The sequence below is a fragment of the Mycteria americana genome, chromosome 21 (assembly GCF_035582795.1).
Source record: "Mycteria americana isolate JAX WOST 10 ecotype Jacksonville Zoo and Gardens chromosome 21, USCA_MyAme_1.0, whole genome shotgun sequence".
NCBI classification, from domain to species: Eukaryota; Metazoa; Chordata; class Aves; order Ciconiiformes; family Ciconiidae; genus Mycteria; species Mycteria americana.
This window is the reverse complement of record NC_134385.1, coordinates 7,102,519-7,126,580: the sequence shown is the minus strand read 5'-3', so window position 1 is coordinate 7,126,580 and position 24,062 is coordinate 7,102,519. Positions and strand designations below refer to the sequence as shown.

Below are 24,062 nucleotides of genomic sequence, written 5' to 3'. Positions count from 1 at the left end.
AGATCCCGAAATTACTCATGTGCCTCAGCTACTGATCCAAAAAGCCTCCTGCTTTGCAAAGCCTCGGGAGGAAGAATGCTTCAAAAAACATCACCTAAGATGAAATCTCTGATTAAACAGCTAAGAGATCACAAAAAGCCCTCATTATTTTAATGCAAGCAAGAAATTCTTTGGTCAAAGATCACAACTAGCTACACATCTGAATTTTAGATTAAGTGGCTACTTTAAAAAAAAAAATCACTTAAAACCATCAAGTCGACATCTGTTGGCAAAATGGATCTTCAGCCAGCATTCATCTCTCCTCCTGACTATGCCATAGCAGCATGACAAATAACAAGAGAAGTTTATGAGAGTACTGACACTGTAATTTTTGTCCAGGTGCTTTGGTTAGATCTAGTAATCCTCACGTTTGGATTCGCAATGAGCTCTCCTGGCGTATCAACAATTTTTGGAGTAGCAACAATTTTTTGCAACATACCATCTACAAAGGACAGCACTAAACCTCTAACCAGGAACTCTTTATTTAAACGGCTACTGAAAACGAGCCACGACTACCTCCACCTCAACATAAAGACCACTTTGATTATTCGTAGCAAGCTATTTTTGCTGGGTCCACAGCCAGACGACTGCCTGTTAAAACTGCCCTGTACAGAAGCACCAAGTGTTGTAATGAGACTTCTGTCTCTACCTTCTCCTCAATGTGCAAAACAATGTTTGTAGATGAGGCAAGTCTGAAATTGCCTCCAGCCTCTTTAGGAAAGGTTAAGAAAAATATATTAAAAAAAAAAAAATCTATTAAGGGGCCAGCATTCCTGCTTTATGCCTGAGAATTAGCAGGCAAAAAAAAGAATAGCTACAGGCCTTGACAGGAATGAAGCAGACCTTCATTTACTGGTGTAGGTCTGTTTTACGGCTGCTGTCTCTGCAGACGCTACTCACTGGCTTTAGGCAGCAGATAGCAGAGGCTGTCTCTTGTCTGCTCGGCAGCTGAACAGGACAGTTATGTCAGTACAAGTATAAAACAGTAGGGGACAGGTTCAAAAAAGGTGTTGGATGAGGTTTCTGCATGCCCCTGGACACACGGCTCCAGTCACAGCTTGTTAAGGAGAGGAACTCGGAGATCTCTTGTTAATGTAACAAACAGCAAGGCCAGGTCCGGAGGAAGAGTTCATGTCTTTAAATAGACCAGTTGACATAGTTGGAAACACCCAGGTGTGCTTTCAGCGACACCCGCCCTGTTGCAGGTCAATAATGCTACAACTTTTGCAAGAGCAAGTCATGAAAAGAAATGAGCGGCTCTTGCGCCGCCGGGGTGGGAAAATGACGTGCAGCAGGAGGAAAGTCCCCCGCGGCACAGTGTACAAGGGCAGGTAGCTACTAGATATTCTACTTTCTCTGCCGCTCACCCCTTGCTCAGCAAGTCAATCTGCAAGATCAGTAATTCTCTCTGCATGTTTCCTTTCAGTTGCAATCACCAACCCTGGGTGCGTGGGGTGTGCCCCGCAGCGGGGGGCAGGATGTGGTCCCACACCTCCTGTGCAAACTGGCTTACTGGTGCGCAACATACAGCACCCCAGTCGCAGCCCAGCACCCTGAGGGCTTGGAAACCCTGCAGAAAAACACACAGCATGAAGGTTGCTCAGACTTCCCCTCAACTCCCCCACCACTTCGGTAGCTGGCCGCAAGCCACCCAGGCGTTTCACTCCTTTAGGTCCAGGCTGCAGCTAGTGGAGAGCACCTCTATGCACGCCTCCCAACACGCTTGCTGTGTCGCCCATGGCTCCTCCATCGTGCAGGGCTGCAGACCAGAAGGTGGTGCTACAAGAATGGTGTAGATGCAACCACCTGACCTGAGCTGGGGTGGAAGATGCTGAATCATCCTTCGGGCTTCACAAAGCCCCACTGCCTACCAGAACTGCTCACCCGAAACCAACAGGGCCCAAAGCTGAAGGGACCCAAGCAATTAATTGGCCATCTGGGTAGGAGCCCTCTTCTGAGGAACTTAAAATTGCGATGTTGGTTTTCTGCTTTGCAAAATTTTCCTCTTCGAGTCTTTTGCATTCATTCATGAACACCAGGATTGTGGGGGAGGAGAGCCATAAATACGGCCCTGCTCTCGTTGCAGAGAGAGGATGCTTGGGCAGACAAGCAGCAATCTGACCACACACCCATAAAAAGAGAAGCATGCCTTTTTTTTTTTTCCCCTAAAAGTCAGTTTGGAAGATACTGTTCCTTCCCACAGCAAAAGTAAGTGGCATTCTTACAACCAAGCCTGGAGTTTAAGAGAAAGGTCCCAGAAATAAAAAAAAAAATCAGCCAAAAAAGAGGGAAGTTCAATTCTGGATGCAAAAGTGTTAAATTAAAAATACATGAACTGCATGATAATTGCACAAGAGCTCGTTTGTTTTCACGGTGAGCTTCTGCACAGCTCGCAAACCAAATACTATGACCTGCGGGGGCTCCATGGGCTATTCTGTGATGCCAAGTCCTAACAGCAACAAACTGGTGTGCAGTTAGTCCAGCATTTGTCTTGGGAATTCCTATTCTTAGCCCTAGACTGAAGAGCAAACAACGTTCATGCTCACACTTACGGGGCACTACAGATAGAGAATTTCAGGAAAACAATTATATGGTAGTCAAGGCCCTTGATTTTTTGGAATAAGCATTTCAAAGAAGATTAAAAGGTTGATTTTAAAAACGTGATGCCACAATCTGACATGGTCTTCAGAGGTCCTCAAATGTTAAGACCAGAAGACAGCATGATAAATTATAAAGCCTGACCTCTTGCTAATCACAGGTTGCAGAATCTCTCAGGCATTTGTGCATCAAGCTCATTACTTGTCCTTGAGCTTCAGTATCTCTTAGGAAAATAGAAAACAGTCTTGATTTAAAGACTAGAAATGGTGGTAGAAGAAGCAGCTCTCAGTTAAGATGTTCCAGTGACTGATTTCTTCTCAGCTAAGATTCTGTTCCTTTTTTCTAGGCTTACTTTTTCTGGCTTCATTGCCCAAACCCTGCATCTATAAAAGTAAATACTAGAATTTTTACTCTTCGAGGAGAAATACCCTGACTATCACAAGCCAAGATCAGATCTTTGTGGGCCCTTCCTAAAACCAGCCATATATGTTGTAATTCCCCACCTACAATTACTATTTGAGAACTATTTGGGGTAAGAGAAACACGTTTTAAATTTTAGACCTTACACAAACCAAAACATAGAGAATTCTTGGAAACATACTTCTTTTCAATCAGCCTTCTATACATCTTACACAAACTTTCTAGCTGCAACTGGTTCTGCGGTCTGCAGAGGCTGACTGTGACACTGTGGAATGGCTTTTGATGAGCAGCAATGGTCAGGAGCCAGAAACCATCATAATTTTCTCTGGTCATGGAGACCCTACGGTGCTGAAGGTCAAAGGGGGGAAAAAAAGAGATATTTCTATTCTTTGCAAACTAGTTGACATTCCAGTACCCACATCTGGCTATCCGCCAATGGCAAAATTCGTATTATTTTTTCTGTAGCACCAAGACTTTTAAAATGTTATTATTAAATACTGCAAACAAGAAAAAAAAAAAAGATTATTTTTTTCTTAGCAACTGCAGGGCTTAATAATCACAGAGTACACAGTACCCGAGACTCAAAGTTCAACACAACGCAACCATCAGCCCCTGCAGTTTCCCTATTAGCTCGCCAATGCACGGCTTGGGGACTGGGTATGCGGGCTGTTGTTTTTAAAGCTATGTTCCAGTTACTTAAAGCAACAATAAATCTGCAGGGCTATTATAGCAATTTAAAAAGTAAACCTAACAGGGAAGCAAATTTGGTAGCTGTTCCATCTGGCTGGCAGATTGACCGGGGCTGAGCTGCACTCGCTATTTTAGGAGGGACTCGGAGCAAGGTCAGCCATTAAGACAGCTCTGGAGCTGCTTCCCCCAGCAGCATGGAGGAACTGGTTTACTAGAAGACACTGTATAAATATTTTGCTGAGCTGCAAAAGGAGGAAGCTTCCCCGGCCCCAGGCTGACATGTGTCATGATGAGTTCCCAGGCACAATGCTCAATGAATGCTATTATACGAAAGGGTGTTTATTTCACATTGCAAAGCAGTTGCCAGAACACACAATCACGCGTCTTACCCGATGGCCCTGCAGGCTGCCACGGAGAAACTCCTCTCCGAAAGAGAATGAGACAATTATGTTGGGATTAACTCTTTGGCGGCGGCAGCGGGACTTCCCCCAGTCCCCGCATTGCTTCAACCCCTGACCAAGCAGCACTGGCGGCACAAACATTACCATTGACACCCCCCCACATCCCAGTGAGCCAATTAAAACTCTTAATTTCAGTGCAGACAGGTGAGATCAGGGCTCTTCCCACTTCTTCACTGGTTTCATTATCTCGCCAGCTCACTCGCTTTGATGCTCTGCAGATGATCTCGTTCCCTCCACCGCGAGGCAACACAAGGAACAAACTTATCTGAAAGGGCTTCACTGTAGTGCTGGGCAGATCTAATCAACAGTTGAAGGGTTTTTATTTCCCTGGGGTATTTCATTTTCACTCCGATTGTCATTTTCTTAATGAAGACAAATGAAGGAAACACCAGGTTAAAAAGCCTGTATTGTTGCAAGTAAAAACAATACGCCTCTGCTCAGCCTCAGCAAAGGTCCCGCTTTGCACGGTTTTGCCGTGATAACAATTCTGATTTTCTTTAACTGTTTTTGCACTGGCATGACTGCTGTCTTTGAGGCAGCCATTCATGAAATGCACAGGAAATAAGATCAGAATTAGGCCTCATTTGACCCTCTGCTCCTATCCCTACTGCAGTTCTAAACTTAACGAATCTATTGAGAAGCATGTTTTATCCCAGGATCCCAAGTCCAACACCAGCGAATCCTAGACAGCCTCAAAAAAATAGAAATGCATCATTCCTGTATTATGGCTGAAACACAGGATCTTGGAGAAGTGTTGCATGACAAGCCGGTATCAGAGCTGAGCCCAGACGTCCTGTTTTGCCTCCTTTTATCATGATAAGCTTCTCTTTTTTTTTTTTTTTTTCCATTCTAAAGAACCATGCTGTACACGAGCAATGATATTTTCCTCCCACTTCCCATGCAGCAATCTTTCCCTTGAATTGTGTGGTGGAGCCTCATCACTTCTTCCAAGGCAAGAGGATCACTGTCTACTTCACTGCAATGCACTGCAGGTTAATGCCACCACAGAAAGCTCTAGGAAGCAAGAGGTCTTGAGGGTGCTGTCAAGCTGTGAAAGGCATATTCATATGAGAAGGAGAGGAGGTGGAAGATTACAGACTAGCACCCAATCCTCTGACACTGAGAGGGCTTTGACCTCAAAGAGAACAGGATCAGACTGTGGGTTTACGAACATGATCACACAACCTTTCATTTCTGTGATCTGCTTTCCTGTTGTTTAGCAGTGAGACATGCACATCTCCATACGGCCAGGACTTTTTGGCCATCTGTGGTACACAAGGATACCAGTACAGTCATCATTTTAAGTAATTAACTCTCCTCTGTGTCTTCCCATGAAGTATTAATGTTCTGTAATACATTTGCACCACAGCAGAGGTCCGGAAGAGAAGAAAAGTCATTTTTGCCACTTCTGTGCAACAGGCTCTTCTCTTGTGCACACCAAGTTTGGTACAACGTCACCCTGAAACACGACTGGGCATCTCAGGAGCAAACAGGTCTTCTTCAACTTGTGTTTCCCTTTGCTGAGGTGCACCAGCGAGAGGACAGAACACGCTGGTTCTTGCAAGAGGAAGGAGCCAAGTACAACCTGGCTTCTAGCAGGGAGCTTGTTAGCGCTGGACACATTGCTGGCAGCACAAGAGCAAGTTTTCTGGGTGGAGTAAGGGCGACCTTACGTCTTCCACAATCCTAGATCGTTCATGTGAACACCCTACAGGAAGCAGCACTTTCTCTTTTATCCCCTGAAGCTGTTAGGCCCACGGTGGCAAATCCATGGCCACTGGGTCACCTGCTGTTTATGAGACCTGCTGACATGAACCACAACCAGACACAGCCAAGCCTACTGCTGCTCTGCTCCAAATCTACAGGAAAAGCAAATGATGGCATTGCCTTCAACGTGGCAATTATTTGTTCAGTGTTGCTGTCCCAAAGCTGGTAGTCTGGAGATCACAGTTCTCGAGGTATTTGGCCTTTCAAAGACACTTGACTTCAAGACAACAACCTTGAGACATTGGACAAGAGGCCAAAGGTCTTTGTGAGCTGCTCACATGGTTGGCTGTGCAAGGGTGACCATGAAGTAGCTCAGCAAAGAAGATTTGTTCTTCTTAACGTTAAAAAGAACAAACCTGTCCCACGTGCTGGGAGCTACAGCAAGGAAGCTGTTCCCCCCAAGATGCTGAAATATGCAGTGACAGTGTGGGAAGGCAAGAGTCATCTTCTGCTCTCTAGATACTTCTGCAATGCTTGCCTCCACCTCACCCAATATCTCTGGCTCTTGTACTTCTTCCCTGTAGCTTTGAGCACATGCAACAAGTTTTAAATTTCCACCTTATTTCCCAGAGGAACCATCTCTTTCCTCATTACTTCCCTTAGCCATTATTTCTCATTCGATGTGACAATGCCATCAACTCTCCAAAGCACTGCAGGACACTGTCCACATACAGAGTGTGTTGTATTAGCTACCAGGCACCTCCAGGAGAAAGAGCTTGTCCAGTGTTTAACACGACACTTCAGCCGTAGGGGAAAAGCCAGCAACCGTAGAGCTAATCGGGAAAGTCCTCACGGCTGCGTAGACCTTCACGTACAATCAGCAACTCACCTACGTTGTTTCACCCCAGGGTAAAACTAGTAAAGCTCATCATCTTTCTATGAATCATCCTAAGAAAACAGCCCCAATTAAAATGTAAAACATTGCTGCCACAACACCAACTTGTGCAGGAATTTATTTTTAGAAGCAGCTTAAAATAGAGTGTGTGTTACCTTGTTAAAAAACATCGCCTCTCTATTTTGGTAAAGGATGACATAAAAGCAGTGATACGCACTCCTGTGCAGAGAGGCACTTCACACCCTGCACCAGGACTTCTGCATGCCACCAAGCTGAGAGAAAACACTGAAAAAGAAGGAGAGGAGGAAGTCCAAAATTGGTCTTAACACCTCACTGCCAACGTAATAAGATGCCAGGGCTTAAAGAGAGGAATGTAAAGGGATGAGACAAAGAAGATTTTGGAAATAACAGCATACTTCCCACTAAAAAGCGAAAAGAAAAACCTGCGTGTAAGCTTGGAGAAGGGTTTGGTTTCTGACAGCCAACCCTGGGTCTGAAACGGACCCTGATGCAATGTGGACTCTTGATTTGAAACGCCATTGCCACTGTGAAACCAGGCCTTGATGCAAAGACTTGAGGACGTATCCTGATCTGGCACATCCAGTACACCCTTCTGCACCAGTAAAGTAATGGAAAACTAAAGGAAAACAGCCCTTGGCAGCAGTGTGCATCCCTGCACACATGCACCCCCAGCACCAACACCACGGGGTGCCCTTTGCCCGAAATAGGCTCCAGGAGACTCCTGACACAAGGACTTGAGAGGACATCACATCCTCAGGTGTCCACCAAAAACCATTGCAGATAAAGTCTCTGCCAAGAGCAAATACTTCTCCACAGGCCGTGCTGTGTCTACTCTGCACTTCCTCGTGCTCTTTGCCCTTTTGTGAAAGCACACAGGAAAATTCGTCAATGAGGACACTGGTGAATCCTAGCAAGATCAAACGCGCAGGATACACCTCAAAAACACCAGAGGTTCATGGCGCTGTGAAACCAAGTAAGAAAAGAAAAGCTGAATTAAAACAAAATGGAAAACAGTAGCCACATGAGATTTGAAAGTGATGAGGAAGAGACTCTGCAGAGAAGCCTCTGCCAGAGAAGCCTCGGCTGCTGCTTGTGGCTCCACGACATCAAACCTTCCCATTTAACTGATGAAGATGTAGAGTAATGGTCATAGCATCCACACAGCTATTTTCACAGGAAAAACCTTCTGGTCTTTCAGACTTGTAAAACTCAAAGTCATCTTAATATTTTGATTGAAGCTTTCCAAGGAATAAATATGAAATGAGAATAGAGGGATGAATCTGATGGAAAATTACCTCATTTGACAGATACTGTTCTGCAACCTTCACTATGTGCAGATACATATGGGCAAGCACATATGCAATGCTATACAGTTTTGTTTTGTGAAAATCTGAACAGCTTTTCAGAAATGGAAAACAGTAAGAGAAAGAAGCAGTAAAAAAAAAGTGATGGGAAAAGTCAGTGGCATATGCAAGTGAGAAAAGATACGACTTTTGGCGAGACACACAAGTGGAAAATTACAGAAGGATTGCTCCAGAGGGAAAAAGCCACGTGTGGGATGGGGCAAGGATGCTACACAGACAGGGGGTTTGGCCATACCAGAAGATCAAGAGCAGAACTAGGCTGCTGCCAGAGGGGAGATTTGGTACAATTCTCAAAAAAGAAGCTGTAAGAAGAGAAGAAACATGCTTGAAGACATTAGCACAGGGGTAGCTGGGTCACCTATGGATGGGCAATATGGGAAAGGTGACAGGAGATGGATTTACTGACAACAAAAGATGCAAGAGGAGATGAAGAACTAATGGCTGGCTCTAAATGCTGGATGCAATATAATTCTCTCTAAAAGCCTGACCAGCCAGAGATTTATACATTGCACCATGTGAAACAAGTCAAAAATACTACTAAAACTCATAAAGGTTTTAAACAAAACTCCTTAGATGTGTTTTTATTTCACATAAATAAAAGCCAGACAGCTAAATTAATCCTAATTAATCTGATTAGGATTATTGCAGTGGTAAGAATCATTTACTGGTACCGTAAGCTTTTTTCCCCCTCTCTCCAAAAAGAATTCCCTTTGTGCACCTGCTTTTAACACCACCATACTAGACAGCACATCCAAATATAATTCCATTATGGTTGGGAGAGATTTCATCCACTCAGTGAAATGCAATGAATAAATACAAAATCATTCACATTATGTACTCTCTACAGGGATATTTAAGGCTTTTTCCCCCGAAGTAAATCAGGTTTATGTAGTTAAAGTCCTTGAAAATATCAAATTGCAAGTCCTTTTTCACAGAACTTCATTTCTCCTCAAATTCTTGTAACTTTGGGAAAGACATACAGGTCACAGAGGAGGGGACAAGAATCAGCATTTCTCATCCGGGCTCGCTCTATGAGCCTAACACGATACTGGCCCCCCGTGCCTCAGTTTCCCCCTTTGCAACACAACATGGGAATAGTATTTCTGGCCCTGTGACACAGGTGCTGGAAATCCTAATTCACTATCACATCTGTGAAGTCTGAGGTGAAAGGCAAGTAGGAATTCCTTTTTAAGCTTAAATTTCCAGAAACAGCAGATGTTACAGAGAAGACAAGGTTTGAAACCAAAAGCTATTCTGACAAACACATATACATTTAGGTGCAGCTAACAACAAAACCCAGCTTTATGCTCCTTCTGAGAGAGAAAGAAGAAACTAATTCTCGTCTGAGTTCATTTGCAACTGATTACCTTTGGGGTCCCTCCACCGTTTTTGTTTTCATTTTTTATTTGTTAAACACCGACAGTTACAGGGACACAAACAGTGGCAGTCCACTGTATTTTTGGTCTCTGTGGGCAGCATCTAGCTCTGCCCCTTTGCGTTATAAATATAAGCTTGGCCTATAAAGCTTCATTTATTTCCCCATGGAATTCATAAATCCTGGAATACTACACCCTTTGCCATCTCCACCAAAATGAACCTATGTGATAGTTCACTGATACAGAAACACAGCGTTTGAGCCCGAGGGCAAAAATCCAAGCAAAGGACATAGACCACCTACTCAGACAGGTACCCCCAGCAGGTCCAACGCATCCCCACCATCGCCCACAACTGCCGCCTCAGTTTGTAAGTCATGAAACAAACTGCGTTTGCTTTCCTTCCCTCTGGGTCCCAGCCCCAAACACTTTAATAAACAGGTATTTGCAAAAGGGCAAGCTACAAGGTGTGAATGGAAGGTGGATTTTCCATTGAGAACAAAGGAAAAAAGAAAACTAACAAATATGTGGGGGAAAAGCTGACTTGCTGATACTCCAAGAAAGCATAGCTCTACTTTTCAATCTCCTGGCCCTGCACATAACCAGCCTTGGTCAGGCACCGATATGGCAAAAAACTTATTTCTCGTTACAAATCTTCAAAGGGGCTGATTAAATCGCTCGCTTTGGGATACAAATCTCATCATCCCAGGGAGCTGCACTGCCTTTTGTACCTTTTGCAAGGTGCATGCAGCATTGCAGGATGCTGCCACAGTGTGCACTGCCAGAGGGAAAGATGTATCGAGTGGGTGTCCAAGGTGTCCTAGCTCTAGCACAATGTGGTATCTTTATAAATGATTTGAATGATGGAACACAGTATGCTTACTAAAATTGCTGCTGATACCAGGCTGGGACAGGCTGCAAGTACTTCGGAGGCCAGGATTAGGATTCAAAATGATCTTGATAAATTGTAGAAATGGTCTGGAAAAAAAAAGAAAAAGAAAAAGACAATTCAGGAATGATGGGTGAACAGTGCTAAGACAGGAATAATCAATGACATGGTCACAAGGGAAATACATATGAGCTCACAAAGGTTATTTTTTTTGGAAAATGATCTCAGGATTACCATAAATCACAAACTGAACAGGAGCTGAACACAGTCATGTTACTGCAATAAAACCAAACATCACACTGTGATACGTAGAGAGGTGTACTGTTCACCAGATACACAAAGGGAACTTTTCATTTATATAGCACTACTGAAGTTCTGATATTGGACACTGCATTTCAATAAAGTTGTAAAGAAAGTCCCAACGAAGACAGCAAGAATGATCAGAGATCGAGAAAGCACAGACTGGAAAACCAGTGAAAAAAAATCACATTCATCTGGACTAAAGAGTAAAGACGACAGGGAGGCATCATAATGGTCTTCAAACACCTCAAGAGGGCCACAACAGAAAGGAATAAAGTATCTTCTTGGCTTATCAAGAGTAGCACAAGATGTCATAGTCTTAAATTGCACCAAGGAACACAGGTTAGACACCAGGAAGAGTTTCCTGACTAACGGAAGAAAAGCACTGAGAGAGAAATTCAAGGACAGCTGTGGGCTCTCCAACATTTGGATCAGAGAAGTTAAGGCACTGTTCATCAGGAAGAGGCAGCTCTACCTTGAAGTCTTAATTTTCTTTGTTTCAAAGGGTAAAAAACCTTAGGAAGCAACCCAGTGACTGCCCAGCTGAACCTACGTAACCCAACATCTAATTAATTAACTACGTTATGACAGCGGAGGCCATGGCCCCATCCACCACATGATCCACACAGGCAGCCCATCTTCCCCAACTGCTGCCTATCTACGCAGATAAGGTAGGGGAAAGAAATATTATTATGTCAATATTGTGGAGAAGAAACAGAGACTTGAAGAGACCAAGTCATGTGCCAATGTCATACAGAGGATCTGCCACAATAAAAGAAGAGCCCTGTCCTGTAGCGTAATCTCAAAATGACCCTTCTACTTAGGGAAATATTAAAGTATATTCAATAGAGGTGTCGCTCAAATATTTGCAAATGCCCTGCTTGTGGCAGTACGTAATAGGATCTCAAAACAGTTTTATTTTTGCATGAATCTGCCTTCCCACATGGCATGCAAAATATTCATTCGCAGGTGAAAGACTGCAGCATAAATGCTCAGAGCACTAATTTCTCATTAGAAATAACCTGCACAGAATAACGATAGGGCTGGAGGGCAGGAGTTTGATGGCTGATGAGTGAAAGCAAATATTTTTAAGCTGCTCTCCCAATCTGGCAGGTTGCTGAGGCAGAGGCTGCAACAGGCACCTCACCTGGGCTGGCAAAGGGTCTCACAGCTTCCTTCGAGTGGCAGGGGGACAGTTTGGTCCAGCCTCGCCACCAAGCCACAAAATCTTCCCTCTGCACACCCAGTGAACAGGCAGTCTCTGGTCTGTGCAGAGATCTTCACCAATGATCTCAAGAGACCAAAAGGAGCTCATTGAAGCCACTGCTACCCCCCCAGCATTATCAAGCCCTCGCTGCCACCTGGCTGTAGATAAGCTAGGAAAATTCAGTGCCAGAACAGGCATTACAGAGGCTTTTAACAGAAGTGAATTTTCATCTTAATAGGAATGTTAAAAAAACCCAAACAATAAAATAAAGAGAGCATTTCAGAAGCACAGAGCGATGCTAGCCAGTGCAAAACTGCCCTGGCTTTAGCAGAGTATTACTGTCGCGTCACTCCTCTACTGCTGAGGCTTCTCCAGTGCATCTCTAATCACAAAGAGCAGCTGAAATGCCAATGGGAATAAATGCTGGCCTTGCCACCTTGCTGATGCATAAACATCTAAACAGATTTCCTTTCGCACTGTCTTTGACAAGCTAACGCTCCAACCTTTATCCCAATTTAGTTCGGGAGCATCCTATGGAATAGCAGGCAGACTTCTACTGATAAGCTACATCAGTCTTAACTGTGAGGCATCTGCCCCTTCTGGGTTTTGAACAAAGAATATCAGATTAAAAGGAAAAAAAGAAAAAAGCAGTAGTCCAGGCACTTGAGATAAAGTAGCTGTTATCACCCTCTCTAACAAGGCTGCATGCTTTCTATCTCCAGGCAATGACTCTGTGAAAGCATTTGAACACAAGTTAAAAATTTGTATCCCAGCCAAGCTGTCCTCACTAAGCCAGAGGAGGCTCAGAGTCCTATGACTTTTCACTACACATTTCTGGAAGGCAGTGGCACTACCGGATACACTGGGCAGCTCACTACTCTGGCCATCCTCTTCAGACAGGGAAGGGCCTTGCTGCTTCTCCTTTCTTGTTGACTAAAAGCTTGCAAAACCATTTAGATGAAAAATATCTATTTCGTGTTGAAAACTGGATATTATGTTTTAGACTGGATATTAGGAAATTTTTCTTCACCGAAAGGGTTATCAAGCACTGGAACAGGCTGCCCAGGGCAGTGGTTGAGTCGCCATCCCTGGAGGTATTTAAAGGACGTTTGGATGAGGTGCTTAGGGACATGGTGTAGTGGTGGTTTTGGCAGTGTTAGGTTTATGGTTGGACTCGATGATCTTAAAGGTCTTTTCCAACCTATACGATTCTGTGATTCTGTGATTCTGTGAAAACAACTTTGTAAATCACACAACCAGTCTAGCATGGAGACGTCTGGCAAGTCTCCTTTGCAATGACTCTGAACAGGGCGATAACATACTGTTTAGCTCTGCTCTCTGATGAAGTAGTAGGTTTCTGCAGTGCTGCTGGCAGGATTTCATCCCATCTCCCTCCACCAGTGCTACATCCCAAGTGGATTTGCAGGACAAGATGCAGCCAATTAAATGAGCAACTGAAAGCATCCAGGTCTTGATTCAGCAGCTGAGAACAGGTACTGGCAAAGCCACAGTTCTCAGGAGGTAACACAGCACTGAGGAACTAAATTTCTGTAGTGGCTATTCACCCACTAAGAAGAAAAAAAAATAAAATCCACCATTTATGTGCTATTTCACCCTGCTGACAGGAAAGAGCTGGAAAGGGCCATTGCTTCTGAGCTTAATTACATCCGATGCTTCTAAGGTTGAGGGAAAAGAGTGCTTCATGAGCCAAAACCAGAAAAGTTAATATACAGCAGCAAGAACACAGCATCTTCAAAGCTTTGCCTCCCCACACCCTGAAGTGTGAAATCAGAGATTTTTTTTTTTTTTTCCCCTCAGTAATGCTTTTTGCTCATTTCCTGCCTGGCCTCACAGTCTTATAACAATGAATCAGGATTAATTAACATCAATGTCAAGATTAAGATCATGCCTAACCAGGACTTTCTTGTCATCTTCCAGGGAATTAAACTAAAGCCCACATAATGATGGACTAACCACACTGCCAGGTTGGGCTAACTCCCTTCACCCGTGGGGAGCTGGTGCTTTCAGGTGAAACCAGCCTACCACTTAGCACAAATCTCTTGCTTTGGAGAAACTCGAACAATCTCCCCAAGCTGGTTCTTGTTTTCCATGCACCTCTTCCAAACCCACCATCACCATTTGCTTTCACATTCCCAGGCGGGAAGCAAGAAGCCATGCAGAAGCCTGAAGCTGTGGTCTGAGGTGAACAAGATGCACTTTTAGCATAAGATACTGCAAGCCACAAACAAGTATGAAAAGGAAAAACAAGTCCAGCAGTCTGTGGTGCTCTGAAATCAGCGATTAGCAGCTGAGAAGGAAATTTGCCTGGATTCTCCTCCAAATACACACCTCTGACCTTACCAGGCTCCGTATTCTCATAAAATCACTAACTATCAATTAAACTATGACCTTCCACGTAGCTTTTTGTAAGACCAAGAAGACCAGAAGGTCTTGTCTTTCTCATCTTCTGGGAATTTGCTCAGCAGGCTACTGCAAGTTCAAACCAAGTGTTTCAGCAAAAAGATGGTATGAAAGAGTGGGATGCAACCCCATTAGTCACCTACCTTTGGGGACAGGACATGCCTCCTCAGACAGGCGGCTCGAACCTCTCCAGCCTGGCAGGGATCCATGAAACTGCCTCTCCAACCCAGACAATGCAGCAGATAGCTGCAGCATCATAAGCACGGTAATGTCTTTACTTGAAGACCCTCAGGAGATCTGCAGCCCCCCCCTTCCCAAGTTTTGTATACACACTATAAACACAATGTTCTCAAAAGAAATCTGCTGTCAAGCATGACATAGTGTCTATGGCAGTTTCTACAGCTATTCATTCATCTTTCCCACAGCCGTATCCACAGTGTATCAAGAACAACAGAAAAATTATTCATGTGGCACTTTTCTGGTGCTCATTGGTTTTATTTTACTTCAGTATGGTATTTTAGAAGTTTTTCAAGATGTTAAAAAGCGTGACCTTTGCCTTTAGAAATCATTAAGAGAAGCGAAGAGAGTCACAGGTATGGGGAAGTGTTAGGCACTTTAATTTTTTGACACTTCTGCAGAGTAAAAGTAGTCTGCCGAACTAAAGGAAGTGGAGTGAGGCTGTGAACTGAGATTGAACTAGCAGTTCATGACACTTAAGTTTAGGATGTAATCAGTTATAGAAAAGAGTGCAAAAAAGAAAACAGAATCTCTTTGCAGAACACTAGCCTCCATCTCTGAGCAGAAAGTATCATATAGGCAGTTATTTCAGTAAAAAATAAGATGGCCAAACATATGTACTAATGACTCATTAAGCTCAAAATCTTTGCTTAATCTTCCCATGAAATGAAAAATTTCACTTTCCAGCCTCCAAAATGCAAAAATCCAGGGTCCTCCCAAGAGCAAGCAACCAGAAAGCTCACACCACCCTTCCCACCCCATCACCAGCAAGGGGGGAGATCACACCTCCTGCAGTTCCCTGCAACAGTCTGTGCAGTCATGTTGAGGTCCAAAGCAGAAAACAGAACTTTCTGGGGGGTTTAAGGCTTTAGCAGCCTGATAAAGCTACCCTATGACAAGATGAGCTCTATTTGCCACAGCATGGTCAGAAGCACATCTCCACATTGCACATGCTGAAATGCCACACTAGTTTCTTCTCACTGGTCAAGAAGCTCCCATATATTAGCAATTTCTATGCTACTACTCACTTGCTTCAACCTTCTCATCTGAAGGACAACACAAAAGTGTAACCTTGAGCACAGCGTCCAAGACTAAGTGTAATTTTTAAATTCCACTCATGTCACAAACCCAATTTGTACAAAGCACAGCTGGGGGTTTTTTGCCTTATGACAGAGAAAAAAAAAGTAGCAATTCTCTTCTGTGCACAGAAGTTCTGCTGTACTTTTGCTGGATGACACACCGAAGAACCACAACTGCACAGCCCAAAGGAGACAAACGGCTGATGCAAACGGAAAACAATGCAGCAAAAGGAAGTCATTCTGTAAGGCAATTACTTTGTTCTTTCAGGGGCTTTTTGGGGTATCTTCTTTCCATAGAAAGTTTCCACTACAGTTATTTAAATGAAACTCGTGTATTTTTGTCCTCAAACCTATAAGGCTGCATAGCAGGAACTCTGCTGAAAATCAGTAAAACAAAATATAATTGTGCACAGGTCCAGGTTCTTTGGTCAGAAACATAGAGAAAGCACAAGGAATGCCCAAAACCAATCAGTGAGTCATTTTCTTAAACTAAAACCTGGAAAGACCGCAAGATATCATTTAGCAAAGCCACTGGAGATGGATTAGGGGGCACACAACTGTCTGCAAGAACATGAAAACTGAGAGTCCAAAGGTACCTGCACAGCCATATACATCTTCATGGGATGGGGCAAAACAGGGAAAGGGAAGAGTTGAATGAATATTAGGAAATACCTCCACCAACAGTCATCCCATCACTTGAGACATCTCAAGGCTGGACAAACATCCTCACACCATCGCATTGAAAACGCTCCTTTCCAGGATGCGGGTTTTCAATATCATCGTCTCCATCTGGGGTTCCAGCGGACTCAGACATGGGGGAAAACAATGCCATGCAAGAGGAGTGCAGCCTGGGTCAGAGCTTCAAACCCGAGCCTGAGCCTCCAAGTGATTTTGGGACGTCTGTGCTAGTCTCCAGCGTGCTGCCGGCCTTCCCCCAAGAGTGCAGATGGCTGAATATTAAAGCAGCTTTTGCTTCCTGGCACTGTGCAGCAATGCAGTGGCACGAACACAGCATATAAAAGACCATTTCTGCAGAAGATTTACAATCTGCCTTTAAACCCTCTAAAGGGGTTAAATAACGTGGCGAGCACAGGTTTCTTGTGGAAAAATGACTCACAGGAAGGATGGCAACAATGCACTGCTATAAAATATTAAACATAATAGGTCTCTCTGCCCTGGACTGAAAGAATAAAAAACAAGGTAAGTGGACCTGTGTTTTTCTCCTGGTTCTCAAAGTCACTAATGGCCCTCTGGGCCTATGAACAGATGTCAACAGCATACTGCAGGTACCACAATTTACTTGCTGCAAATTATTGCCCGGCATTTAATTAAAATTTTATCGTGGCGATTCCCATCAGCTCTCTCCACAGCACCAAATGGAATGGACTGAAGAGAAAAGTGGATCCTTCGGAGCAAATGAGCCCAGTTCATCAATAAAATACTGTAGCTCTAAAAGGGGAAAAGAAAGTGTGTGGTAAGAGGTTTGGTTATCTCATGTTTTTTCCCTGTACGGGGCCCCCACAGTGCTGTTCCCGGCACTGACGCCTGATCTGAACCAGCCTGAAGTGGGCTGTGGGACAAGTCCAGCACATGGATCGTGTTTTTCTGCTTGGACTCATCAGGGATCATGCAGCATCCCTTAGGAGCAGAGGATGGAAGAACCGGACTCAACAGTTCACTTGTCCAGCTTGGGAGGAAAGCACTTTTACTACAAAAAGCTCCTTATTCGCTGTTTCATTTCCCCCATCACAGACCTTTTAAGAACAATCCCAACCTGGTGGGAGGATCTGTCCACATAATGTACACTCCTCAATGATTTGTGCTTTTTTTGCCCTAAAACGATGAATGACCATTCTTGCTCCCATTATAGCAGTGGGAGGCATCAGGGAGCTGGAGGGACAGATGCACCTCATGCTTTCAGTGGATGAAGCAGAGGGACCGGGTCTGCTCGGTTCTAGACTGCTGCTCTGTGCACTCCACCATGCCCAGATCTTGCATAGTTTCAGCTGGGGGCTGGACGGAAGCACAAGATCACCTTTTCTCCTGTCCTGCATATTTTTCTGGTGGCTTCTATAAAAGCCAATAACTACAAGCACAAGTGTAGAAGACTTGGCAGCTCTGGGGCTTACACACAAGTTCCCATCTATCCCAGAGGTTCTGGAAATGATGAGGTGTGCAGAGGTCCCATAAGTGCCGTTTGCTGTAAGGGAAGAAGAAAATCCCAGGAATATCTCATGAGATATTCCCTTCTGGGTCACAGATACAGTGATCCCAAATCTGTGAGCAAAACAACACAGCCAGGGAAGGAAACAAGTCACATCCGTGAAAGCTGATGCTTGATAGCACCAGATTATCCTAAACCTCAGTGTCCTTCTACCAGTTGAGGCCACCCCTGACCCTTCAAAAGAGTGAGGAAAAAGCCAAAAAAACAAGACAAAACATCCTCAGCTCCCTGTGCATTTAAACTGCCCTCCTGATACCTGCAGGTATCCTCTGGAAGCCCCGAAACATGAAGACCCAAGGAAAGCAGAGTTTTCATGCCGAGCTGCGAGCGATACAGATGCTAAGAAAAACAATGGTAACCCCTCTCTGTCCAGAGCTGGAGGAAAAAGAGGTTTATGCACACACCAGCTCCAGGGCCAGGATGGATTAACACCATCATCTGCCCTACAGCTCACAGTACTGGGGAAAACACAGCTCTTCAGGCTTAAAACTAAGGGTCTCTACAGACTCGAATACCCAGGGGAAGCGTAGATATTAGCTCCTCTCCAGAGTCTCAGGGGTTAACACGGCACAGCTGGGCTGCAGACCTCCCCCTCTAAAGGTATGTGTTGATGCTTTACCTCCCTCTGCAACTACTCTGGGAAGTCAGGGGAGACAGAGCTAGAATGATGGATGCAAAATTAAAAGCTCAATAAATAATTAATCACTGAGGTCATCAAATTGTACGAATCTGTCCATCTCGCTCTCCACTCTCCTGCTAACCAGAGGAGTCTCTGTTTCAATGGTGGGTGAAATGGTCCTGGAAGAACCATAATTTCTGCACACCACTGCCATGAAGCTCATACTGGGTGCCATATAAATCAATAGTAATAAATCATTTGCTGAATGCTGTAAAGACTTTAAGAGTGTTAAGCAAACAGAATGCCTCCAGAGATCCCAAAATAAAGTGAGAGGCGAGTTTGAGTAACTTATTAAGGTAATTATTAAAATGCAAAACATCAAATATGTATAGCACAGACAAAACCTCCTTTCCTCTTTCCGGTATCAGCCTCTCCACAAATGCCAATGAAAAAGAGCACTCTTAAGTACCACAAATAAAATACACATGAAAGCTAGCAAACCCTCCTCACCGCCCGGCTACCATAACCCTTTCTCTTCCCCCTGTCTATGCACTATCTCCCTCTGAGGTTTGCCTTCGACGGTAAGCTCCCTCAAGCTGGGACCACGAGGCCAGTTTTTCCAATATGAGCCATTTCTAGTATACGATGGTGTTATTCTGATTATAAATAAGTGGTTAATGACAATGAACATGAATGCCCAGACTGGAAGAAGTTTATCCCACGGCTGATGTGTTGCAAAGCTTTTTGCATCCTCCAGAGACAGGCTGCCGAGCGACAGATGAACTGACGTGCCTACAGCGTGTCAGGTCCTTGTGCTCCAACCAGCAGCAATGGCATAATCCAATCTCTGCACTGGGTCAGATCAGCTGCTTGACAAGGAATAATGATACACACACACACCCCGTCCGCCAGTACGTGAAGCACAAACAGAGGAGAAATATTAGGTTTATTTCTACATCTAAGGAGGAATTGGGGAAATTCAACAGCTCAAACTGCAGTTTAGTGAGGGTTCATAGCTAATGTTTGCACAAAATGCCAGTGCTTCACAGCCTCAGCAAGTGCTCAGGACCTCTCTGCTTTGTGCTGCACCTATAAAATGAGTTTCAAAACTTCTCTGGAAGTTTCTTCCCGATTTGTGAACAGTGTTGTTACCGTATCCATGCAGAAATGTTATCTGTGAGAAATACCACACTACTTGGTTAAGCACAGCCCATGCATATCACTCACTCTGTTACTGTCTGGTACGTTACAGTAAGAGGAGACTGCCCAGCACTGACGGGGAGCTGGCAGCAGCAGGACAAACATCCTCACCGCTGTCTCTGGACATGGGATGACAACAGCTTTGGGTCCACGGGCTGCGTGGCATGGGAAGTGCATGCTCCAGCTGCATGCCATCCTCTCCCTGCAGTTACATACTGTATGCTTCTCTCCCCAAAATCTGCCTGCACATCAGGCATGCTTCACCGCACACAAAGGTGTGGCACAGAAACTCCTCTGCGTGCGGAGCCAGGGTGCAACCCCGAGAGCAGGCTCCTGGCTGGAGGTGGCTCCTCCAGCAGCGGTGGGTCCAGGGGCTCTCCCCACCCGCAGTCCTCCCCCCATGCTGTGGTGCACAGGAGATGCTCCCGCATCTGGGCATCATGGCACATCGGCATCCCAAATCCAGCCTCGGCCACGCAGTGAAGCCACACTGGTCTACTCTAACAGCCATTTGTGGCCGTGGTAGAGTAGGACACCTTTCAATGGATCTAAAAAAACCCTATCACCATAAATCACGTTAATCTGTAACTTCTCATATTTCTTTAAGACAGGGCCCAGACCATCCCATCTATCTCCAAACTTTTTTCCTCTTCAAAATAAAATCTGACTAATTTTATTTTTTTTCCTGAAACACCATCATACAATGCAGCACCAGAGTCCAAACACCAAACTGCCTCTTTTCCAGCATACTGGGTGCTCTTCTCTGCCATTTCACTTAAGCTGTTTCTCGACTCCATTAGAAACACAGCCAGTAAAAATGTCCTGAAAACACTGTTCCCCATTAAAGTGAGCCCTTATGAAACCAGTATCACAGCCACTTGCTTAACATATTTCTCCCTAGAAGAACTTACAGTGTTTCCTTGATGAACCCCCAAGCATAACAGTTTCCACAGTGATTACAGAAAAAGCAGCGGTGCCAGAAATAACATTGTTAAATGGAAAACATCCCCTGCACTCGCTCTCACACAGGCACACACCCATCAAGCACAAACAGGCTCGCCGGCACCGGCGACGATTCCTCACGGTGACAGCACAACCACCGAGTAGCCACCCCAGTGCAAATGTAGACGGAGATGGAAATTGAGTCAAAATATCACTTTTTTAAGTAGGTGTCTTGGTGACGGCACAGGTGTCCTCTACACACACACATGCAACAGCATACCCTTGAATAGAGATATAATCCGTGACCATATTCCAAAAGCAACTTCCCAAGTACGATATTCAGAATATTTTACCTAGCAAGGTGGGACAAAATGACCACTCCAGATGGTGTGTCCTGCCTTGTGAAAGGCAATTTCAGTTCTGACACAGACCTGGTGCAAAAGCAGGAAAGAAAAGTACCAAGTATCGGAGCTTCTCTAAACCACCCCCCCTCGGCACTCACATTCATTCAGTTATTTGAGGTCTAAGGCATGCAAAGCTGCAGTTTCCATTCACATGAAACTGTGTGGGTATTGTCAGGACGCTCCCAGGCTCCTCTTCCCCGCTTCGGGCTGCGGGCAGCCTGCGCTCTGCACGCCGGCAGGCAGAGGCTGCGGGCAGCACCATCCCCACCGCTGCGGCAACCAGACTGACACAGTATCTCTGACTTTCCTCGTTTATTTACCAAAATAGAGCGAAGGCTTTCAGCAAACACCTTTCCAAAGATATTTTCTGCAACAAGTGCCCTCACCAGCTTCAAACTCTTTACTGGCTTATTGCTCTCAAGAAAAGAATGAAAATAACTGTTTTTTTTTTAAACCTAAACTTTTTGCTCACCAGCAGGGCACCAGTTCCTGCCCTCTCCCCACACTCCTCACAAGCATCTTCTCCTTTTTAGCTCTCTGTCCCCATGTCCTTTCAGAGTCCTCACCAGCCAGGAGCCTTGTTTCGCCTGGGAGGAACTCAACACGCTTGTCCGTGTAAAAACGGACCATATTTATCACCTTGATTGCTATTAGAAATTACTAAAGTACATGACAAACCTATTATTCACTTAGGAAGGCATCACTCAAATTAATTTAAGATGGCAAAAATGGGTTCAAAAAGAAAAAAAAACCCTAAACAACAACGTTCAGCTTAGATTTTTTGTGATATGTTTTGTGCTTGACACAACTGACACAGCCACACCAGAAGCCTCCTAGGACAGGCTAGATACATCCCCGACTGCCAGCTAAGACTTAGCTCTAGTTCAGAAGAAATGAGATTTGAGGATTTCTGGTATATTCACACACTTCATTTCTGCTTTTACACCTGTTTACTTAAAAAAATTTAACTGCTGGTTTAACATTTTGGCATACCACCTCCTATCTTCTGAATAATTCCGAATTCTGATTAATGCAAATACGAACGCAGAGTATTTTCTAACTTTGCAGCAAATCCCCACAGGTGGATGACAGATCAAAACATGAAGGCAGCAGACCATGTCTACGGCAGTGAATTACAGGCAGAATCAAAAAGCAACTATATTCCACGGAGACTGTACGGCAACCAACACCTCAACTGGGACTTTCCCTCAACTTCTTTAAAGGCCTAAAAACTGCATAATGCATAATAAAACCAACACTGCAGGCTTTTTCTTCAGCAGAAAAACAGCACAGCGCTGCCTTAGGGTTATGAAAAAATTCTTCAGTTTGGCAGTAATGGTTTTAGCCTTCCTCACTTTACTGTTTCTGAATGCAAACGGCGCCATTCAAAGCAGGTTTGCAAAAGCAGCAAGGGTTTGGTCTTAATAAACGCTCCTTGAATTAAAAAGGATTACCTTAGTAATGATACAAACCACGGCAGTAAACTCATTAGACAGTGAGTCATTGCTGTAGGATGCTATCAGATGTGAAGATCCAGCCCGTGCTGCTGGCACGTCTACTCGTACAGTGCGAGGAAGGTCTTAGGCGATTCTTGGATCACTTTTACCCATTTCGGCAGTTTTTTTGAGTGGCTGCTGGGGCATCAGTGCTAAAAAGCAATAGCTTCCCCAGCCTCGAGTGCTCGTGAACCGTAACTGTGAATCTTTACCATAATATGTTTTCATAGTTATTTGTAGTCATTTACCGTAGCATGAAGCACTTAGAATATTATTTAAAATAGTATCAATTTACTTTTATTTAGCATTTTTCACACTGGTGGAAAAAACTCTGTGGTGTTTTACAAACTGCTGCGGAGGGAGTGTGGTAATGCTCCTAGGAGGGAGGGAGAATATTTTTAACCCCATTTTACAGAAGTGGGAACTGAGGCACGCACTTTTCCACAGAAGGATACTGGCCAGAAACACTTCTGAATTCTTGCAGGATAACTTCCAGCAGAGATCCTCACTTCCAGAAGAAACGTACACTTATTCCAAACTACAGTGGTCACACTGTTGTGTCCCGGCCAATTTTCTCACATAAACAGAGTGGTGAAATGGTGGGGAAGAGTGGTTTCTCTTCAGGTTTTGTTAATTTTAGCCTGAGAAAGTCATGAAGGAAATACCTGAGCACTAGAGGCAAGTTTGTGGGAGATAATTAAACACCCAGCTCAACTTCCCTTCCAACTGAGAAAAGCTTTACATTCTTCTGTAGATATCTACAACTCTATTTTTGCACTTGGTTCTAGCCTGACCTTTCATTGCACTGTTTTGTTCCCAAGTCAAACACTCTGCATCTTCAAAATGAAGGCATTTTTCTTTTAAACACGACCAAAACTTTATTTTCCTCTTTAAGCATGCAAAGCCCCAACGCATTTTCAGTGGGTTTAAATACACACAAGAACACTTTGTCCTGCCCCTACCAGCCCTGACATCCCCGTTTCTTTAAGAAAGAAACATCCCAGTTCAGACCAGCTCTCCAGCTGGCATGCCAAGGGACCTCAAATTTGACTACAGAAATCCCTTAGCTGTTTCCATTTGTACAAAGAATACCTGCTGTGAACAGCTCTTCTAAGGAGAGCGACTCCAGAAACACCACGCGATGCTCATCCTCCCGGAGTATGCGGCCCCTTAAGGAACAAGCATCACCTCTCCATCCTCCTTCATGCCCAGCCAGCTCATCACCCTTAACTTGTTCCTCTGCAGCTGATACAACCTGGTGTGGCTGTGGCAATAGGGTGGCAACTGCAAATTACCAGCCCGTTACAGAGGCACAGCTGACCCAGCCCAGCAGCTGCTCTTGTTTTACAGGTGGCAGGTGCCATCCCAGGGCTTTCAAAAACACGTGAACTTCATGAAACTTCTTTATTTTTAATTTCTATTCAACTCATTTTAGCCCGACCTTCATTTTTTCTATAGCTTTAATTTACGTTAGTA

General features: G+C 44.4%; 1 protein-coding gene across 8 annotated transcripts in view; it reads right to left on the bottom strand.

Annotated features, from left to right (window-relative positions):
• Positions 1–24,062, bottom strand: part of HIVEP3 (HIVEP zinc finger 3) — a 275,758-nt gene that overhangs the window by 91,312 nt on the left and 160,384 nt on the right. For 7 of the 8 annotated variants that reach the window (XM_075522545.1, XM_075522548.1, XM_075522544.1 and 4 more), the window contains one exon: positions 10,452–10,546. The exons of the other annotated variant lie outside the window; for it this stretch is intronic. The gene's annotated coding sequence lies outside the window, so the exon portion shown is untranslated. The remainder of the gene's footprint in view (positions 1–10,451; positions 10,547–24,062) is intronic. 8 annotated transcript variants of the gene reach the window in all.